The sequence below is a fragment of the Antechinus flavipes genome, chromosome 2 (genome assembly GCF_016432865.1).
Source record: "Antechinus flavipes isolate AdamAnt ecotype Samford, QLD, Australia chromosome 2, AdamAnt_v2, whole genome shotgun sequence".
NCBI classification, from domain to species: domain Eukaryota; kingdom Metazoa; phylum Chordata; class Mammalia; order Dasyuromorphia; family Dasyuridae; genus Antechinus; species Antechinus flavipes.
Genome location: NC_067399.1, coordinates 203,286,061 through 203,293,537, shown reverse-complemented (window position 1 = coordinate 203,293,537; position 7,477 = coordinate 203,286,061). Strand labels below are relative to the sequence as shown.

Here is a 7,477-nt window from a genome sequence, read left to right as displayed (position 1 = left end):
GATGACAGTTCTGTTATGGAGATGACACCAGTAGGATTTAGAAAGTAACTGAATATAAAAAGTGAAAGAGAAAGAAAACAATCACATATAACCTTAATTTTTGAACATGAAAGACTGAGAGAAAAGTTATATTGTTTGCAGAAAAAAAGGAAGTCAGAGGGAAAAGCAGGTTTAGAGCATAAGTTAATGAACTCAATTTAGGACTTACAAGGAAGGTGCAAACTCTGAATTGCTTTGCTTGTTTCCCTAGATCCTGTAACTTTAGGCATCCTGTTGGTAGCCTGGGATAATAAAGCTGATGAATCCTGTACTGGAGTGCAAGCTTCCAACTTTCAGAAACAGCTAAAGAAGGTCAGAGTCAGAAGATTATCTCATTGAACCCTTCATTGTACAAATTGGGGAAATTGAAGTACAAGGAGATATCAGTGACTTGCTCAAAATCAGGACTAAAGCAGTTTACATCTGCATAGAATTAGAACAGTTAAAAAGCTTTCCCCTCATAACCAAGGAGGAAAATAGACAGTTTATGCCTTATTGTTGTCCTTCTTCTTTTACACGATAAGGAAGATGCGTTTCAAAAAGGCGACATGATTTGCCCCAGGGGCATATAGTTAGTTATTATCTGAAAGAGGATTTGAATCCTGGTCTCCTCATTCCCTCCCTCTATGCCATTCTTTCTGTGATCCTGTGGATCTGCTCCAAACTCATAGCCAGAAATCTTGTTGGCACTTATAATTATGTTAACTGGATGAATGAAAACTGATTTTAATTCAAGAAAGTATGTAAAGAGATAATGAAGGAAAAAAAAACTTAGTCATTAAAAAAATGACAGCCTATTTAAACACAATGTAACTAATTCCTTGGTGTTGTGAAACTACATCTTCAGAGGCTCTCTCACTATGTTTTTGGGGAGAGGAAATACTCAGATTTTGAGTATTAGATCCTCTGGGCAAGTAGAAAAATAATCAAAGGTGCTACTAGAACAATGAAGAAATTCTTTGTTGTATTTCAACAGCATTTTCTAGCAAAGACTTGCAATATACTTTGCAGTTACTGCTAAGCCGTTAGTTGTTCCATCATATCCCTTTCCCAGGGCCAATTTCCTCCACTGTCACACTGGTATACCTCTTTCTGGGGTAGAGTGCCTACATGTTGCCAGACTTACCCAGGATTACCCAGCAGTTTGTCAGGGGGTCTCTGGGACTCTATTCCATTCCTTCCTCTCTTTCAATGAAAGTTGGCTGGAGTGTTTAAATAAGTACTGAAACATTTTTTTCCTCTTTCCAAGTCCCTACCTTCTTTTTCACTGTCAGAAGATCCCTCATATTTCGGATTGTAAATGGGGCTAGATATGTGTAGCTATCTTTGAGACTTATGACTGCTTGAAGACAAGGAATGTTTTTCTTTTGTCCTGTTTTCTTCACTTTCTGGCATAGTGCTTTATACAAGGAATATATGTATACATGAAATAAATACAAATAAATTGGATTCAAGATTCTTTCTCCTTTTAAGTAAACTTGCTTCCACAGTATCATGAACTGTATGCTTGCAATTAATATATACTCTCATTCTCTTGGGATGGAGAAAGCATGTATATATTTCTTTAGATTTAATGGGTGTGGACAATAAAGGAAGAGAGTGAGAAACTCCCCCAAATTATATCTGAATCCTTTACATCCTGAGAGTCTTGTTCCTTTTTCTTGTTAAAAAAAAAAAAGTCATAGTAGTAACAAAAAACTCAACTTTTTGTATTAAAAATAAACATTTCTGCTTTATTTCTTTTCTTCCCATAAACTCCAAATTCATACCTCTCATCAATCACCCATTCAATAAACCTTCAAATAATAGAACTGTTTGAGACTTGAGTGCCTGTCAATTAATCAGATGAAGCAGATTGTAACAACTGGCTTGGTTGTCTTTGCTTGATGATATAAGAAACTTCTGTCTCCTTGTCCCACTTCTAGACCAAGATGAACGCCCCCAAGCTGCCACACCTACATTGAAAGAGTGGATCACTGTCATGAAAGATGCTACCTTGCCATAAATAAAACAGGCCTTACTTTCTCTGAAGTGGAATCATCAATAATTTGAAATAAACCATTCTCAGCAAAGTAAGTGAAGTGGCATTTAAGTATCAGGATTTTTGGATTGGAAAACAAAATAGGTATTTGACCACTTTTAAGCTAATCTACAAATAGTTGGTGGAGATGGAGCTCTCCTCTGGGGATCTGTGGTGTAATAATAAGGATAATAATCATAAGATATAATAATCCTTCCTTCCTTCCTTCCTTCCTTCCTTCCTTCCTTCCTTCCTTCCTTCCTTCCTTCCTTCCTTCCTTCCTTCCTTCCTTCCTTCCTTCCTTCCTTCCTTCCTTCCTCCCTCCCTCCCTCCCTCTCTTCTTCCCTCCTTCCCTTCTTTACTTCCTTCCTTCCTTCCTCCTCCTTCCTTCCTTCCTTCCTTCCTTTCTTCCTTCCTTCCTTCCTCCCTCCCTCCTTTCCTCCCTCCCTCCTTCCCTTCTTTCCTTCCTCCTTTCCTTTCTTCCTTCCTTTCTTTCTTCCTTCCTTCCTTCCTTCCTTCCTTCCTTCCTTCCTTCCTTCCTTCCTTCCTTCCTTCCTCCCTCCTCCCTCCCTCCCTCCCTCCCTCTCTTCTTTCCTCCCTCCCTCCCTCCCTCTCTTCTTTCCTCCCTCCCTTCTTCCCTCCTTTCTTTCTTCCCTCCCTCCCTCCCTCTCTTCCTTCCTTCCTTCCTTCCTCCCTCCCTCCTTCCCTTCTTTCCTTCCTTCCTTCCTTCCTTCCTTCCTTCCTTCCTTCCTTCCTTCCTTCCTTCCTTCCTTCCTTCCTTCCTTCCTTCCTTCCTTCCTTCCTTCCTTCCTTCCTTCCTTCCTTCCTGCTGTATCTGTCTTTGTCTCTGTCTGTCTGCTTGTCATAGGTCTGAAAAATAAAATCTTTTGAGGAGGGAACAAGAAATATGTATTTTTTACAAAGAGATAGAAAGAGAAAGAAGAATTTTACTTCCTTGAGTAGGGACTCTTATTAATAGTCCCATGCAGATGCTCATGTCCCAAATTCAGAGCTGCCTTTACCTATCTATGGACTTTTAACCCTACCATTATTGTGGTCAATTAGGACTAGATAGTGTGAGTTGTCAACTAACTTATAAACCACACTTTCATGGAAAGCCTGCAGCTTTCTTTAATTAAAGTCCTTGATCTATACTGCTGCTGAGAGAAAGAAGTTTAAACATCATTACCTTAGCAGCTGAGATCCAAGAAGAAGATTAACACATGTTGACGGGCTTCTGAAATGTGTTTGCTTGGGCTCCAAGTAATGACTGAGCATATAGGTGAGATTTAATGCAGAAAATTCAAAAACAGAGCACAATTAGTTTAGTATGGAAGATGGTGATAATATTTTAATAACATGGAGTTTATGCAAAAATTTGGCTTTCATCTGTGTAATTAAGACTAGAGAAAGGTTTAATATGTATTTATTGAGCACATAGTAATAATAGCACGTGAGTTGAATACTAAGGCAATGTGGACATATTTTGGGTCTTTTTTTTTTCTTTTCAGTTCACTGCAAGTTGATTTTTTTTCCATAATGGCTATACAGCCAAACAATAATATTGGTTCTAAATTGAAATTAGTATGTCCAAGTGTTCCACCCAAGTTTTAGAAAAATTACATCAGGAAAACACTTGATTCATCTTTAAATGCTTGTGAGAAAATACTTTTTTTTTTGTAAATCAGCCTTGTACACTTCTTTTAAAATATATTTTCAGCCCTGCTTTTAAAAATTTGAAGGTCCTATCATTATTTGGGATAGCTGCATGGAACAATATGTTCTACTGCAATGCTGCTACAATGGGTATCATCTTTTAGTATGGTTCAAGGTTTATGAATTTATGACTTGGATATTTTTATCTAATCCATAGCAATACTATGCTAAGAATTGGACTTACATGAATGAAAGTCATCATTGAGCCCCAAATTTGATGCTTTCTTAGATAATGAGTGATGTGGTATAAGTTCATGTGTAGTGAGGGCTGTCTTTGTGTAGCTTGAAAAGAGGTAGAATTGACATCTTTAGCCTCTTTTCTCCTTACCAGTCTTTAAGGAAAATTTTAATTCCTGTTAGCAGAAGTTGGAGGAAAGCAGGAAATTGGGACGTGATGGAGATTGCCAACTCTTCTCATGTCTTCTCTGTCTTTTTCTTTAGCAATCTGGAGTGGGGTTGACTTATTTCATCTTCTCTCTTATAGCTGAAAGACACACGTCTGAAGCAATGTAATATTTAAAGAGTCCTGAAGAAGACTAGACAAGAACTTTAGTTCTTGCATTATGGTAGAATCTTTTCAAGAATCTAAGGTCCTATCTGTTATTCAACATGACACCACATAAGAATATTAATAGAGCCTTATATTTGTTTTAATTTTTTAAAAAATGTAATTGCTAAAGTATTTATTTTAGGTAATCCACATTTCTTTCCCGCTTACACAGTGTAGTTAATTGTTTGGTGGGGATAGGATTATGGTATTTATTGTGGAAAAGGACTTTAGGGAGTATGTAACCCATATGATGAGCAGGGGAGAATGAGGGCAAGGTAAAACAAAGCATTTGCTAACTACAGTAAGAACTTCCTGGTTCTTCTTCTGCAACATCAGTTTGTTATACTTCTATGTGCAATTCTCCACAAGTGTCCAGTGGTGAACGCTGAACTTTTCTGACAGACAGCTAAAAGATACTTCAATTCTATCCAGTCTTTTTGCAAGAAAAGCAACTGAGATCCAATGAGAAGACTTTTCTTACCCAAGATCACACAGAGACTAGCACAGCTGGGATTTGAATTTACACCTTTTAAAATATAGCATCTTTCCATTCTAAAGGCCACTGACAATATTCTTAACTATTTTCAACTATAAAACCAATTTTTGAAATCTACAGCTGAGTTAGGGTTGGTGATAAACCAATCTGTAATTTGTTATTGAGGAGGCTGCAGTTAATAAAATGCTTGAGCTTGGGAGATATGAACTTCAGTGGATAAAAGGCTAATTGGATATTCAAATTAAGTATGGTGCTGATATAGTAGACTCCCAAGAACAGGGGTCCTAGGTAATAAGAAGAACCAGTCTAAAAAAAAAATCCATAGGAAGTTTTTAGACAGAAGGAGTCAAGAATTTAGAGTTGTGTTTGCCTTTGACCTTAAGCAGTTAATATGCATTTGTTGTCTTAAGTAGATGATTTTGTCATGGCTTATCAGAAGGCTTCATCCAATCTTTGTGGTCTCTTTCAGGCAAGTTCTCTTTGTTGAATATTTAAAGAGGCACTACTTTGAGGAAATAGTGATCTTTCTGGGCTCTATTCAGATGGAATAATCAGAAAACACAATCTTGCAATGATAAGAGCAGTTACATGCCTGACTGTCCCCCAAGCTTGCTGTGAAATAAGTTGGTGCTAGTGTTCTGCCTGTAGTGCAAAGAACAAGGTCTTCTTAATCTTGACTCTTGTCACTAGATTGTGATGACTGGAAAAGAGAAAGAGGTGAATGACCTTGCCCAGCTCGGTCTCACTTAAACCCAGTTTGCTAGGAAGTCTGGATTCATCTTTGTGAAATCATTGGTTTTCTGAGGAGGAAGGATCAACAGCCAAACCCTTCACAAGCTATCCTTCATGCGCTTGCTTTGGCCACACATATACTAAAATTGGAATGATACAGAAAAGATTTGTATGGTCCCTGAGCAATGATAACAAACATTTATGAAGTTTTCCATATTGTTAAAGTCATGGGAATAAAATCTTTTATAAAAACAAGCAAGCTTTCACTTGAACTCTGATAGGGAAAAGTGCATATTTCTCCAAGTTCAAATTTCTTTTAGACAGTTTATATTCCATCACACAATTTGATTATAGTAGAAATAGAACCACGAATATCTGGTCAAAATTTTAACAACTAGTGTTTTCATTCAGTTAAATTTATTCAGCACTTTCTGCATGAAAGATATTAGATTAGGTGCTTAGGCACAAAACCAAAAATGACAATAGTGTCTGCCTTCATAGAAATTTCATTCTACTGGGGGAAAAACAACATACATGTAGATAAGTAAATATAAAATACTTACAAATGAAATAAAAAGTAATTAAGCAAGATGTACTAATACCTGGAAAAATTAGACCGTATGAAGAAGGAGACATTTGAACTGAGCCTTGAAGGAAAAGTTTTCTAGAGGCTGAGGTGTCAAGGTGTCCCTCATTTTAGAGATGAGGGAACTAAGGTTGAAAGGGGCAAAGTAATATCCCTAAGGATACCTTAATAGAAAGTAAAACCTTTCAGGACAAGTAATGGTATCTTTTTTCTCCTTGTCCTCTTCCCTTCAAATCCTAAGTGGTATGTTGCATTTAGTAAGTAGATACTTAAATTTTGAAACATAGTGACCTAAGAGGATTTCAAATATCTTAACACAAGATCCACTTCTCTTTCCATGGCACCATACTACCCCTTTCTCAAAGTTTCTGTGACACTGAGCTTCCTTCTTTTGCTAGAATCATTCCTTTCCTTTGTTCCTTCATCTTCCTGTTGTCTAACTGTAGATGTGACTCAAGTTTCTATCATTGGGCCCCTTTCCTTCTCTTAATGAGATATCATGGACTCTTTCCCCTAGATACTCTCTAAGATACATCCCATTTCTAAATCTATGGCCCTATATGAAAGTCACACTAGATTAGGAGTCAGAGGATCTGAATTTGATTCTTCCTTTTTGCTACCTCTTATGTGATTTTGGATAAATGATTTCATGTTAGTGGCTTTATGTATCAAGAGAGGATTTTGGGACTAAATGATCTCTTAGGATGAGATGGAGCCACTAGTAGCTGGGTAAAAATTCAGGAAAGATTTCATGTAGAAGATGGCATCTGAAGTGGATTTTGAAGGAAGTTAAGGATCCTAATTATTTAATATTTTATGTTCCCCCCAATTACATGTAAAAACAATTCAAATATTCTTTTTGTTTTGTTCAAATACGAATTCCAAATTCTCTCCCCCCACCATTGAGAAGGCAAGCAATTTGACATAGCTTATACATGTGTAATCATGCAAAACACGAATCTAGGGAATCTAAGAGGCAGATATTCACTCAGGGTCTGGGGAATACAGCCTGTAGGAAGGAAGAGAACCTAAGGATAGGGTGCTTTACAGATGAAGAATAATAAATAGATTAGGCTAGAATTCAGAGTGCATAGAGTAGAATAAGTTCAGAAAAGAATGATGTTATAAAGAGATTTAGAATAAAAGAATTTGGTATAATACAGGATGTCCCAAAAGTTATGGTGCATTTTTAAGCCATACAAGTTTAAAACTACTAAGACTTTTGCCCTGCCCCGGCATATGTTCATGTGTAAAAGAACATTGGCCTGTAGGCCTTCAGTCCTCCATTGGCATTATTTCTGATTCTCTGAACTTTAGAATATCTTCCATCCTTCTATC

The 7,477-nt window shown here is 37.0% G+C and overlaps 1 non-coding gene across 1 annotated transcript; it reads left to right on the top strand.

Annotated features, from left to right (window-relative positions):
* Positions 1-5,671: 5,671 nt before the first annotated feature.
* Positions 5,672-5,774, top strand: LOC127552580 (U6 spliceosomal RNA). Its single transcript, XR_007951450.1, has one exon. It is a non-coding gene; the product is annotated as a U6 spliceosomal RNA (small nuclear RNA).
* Positions 5,775-7,477: the final 1,703 nt, after the last annotated feature.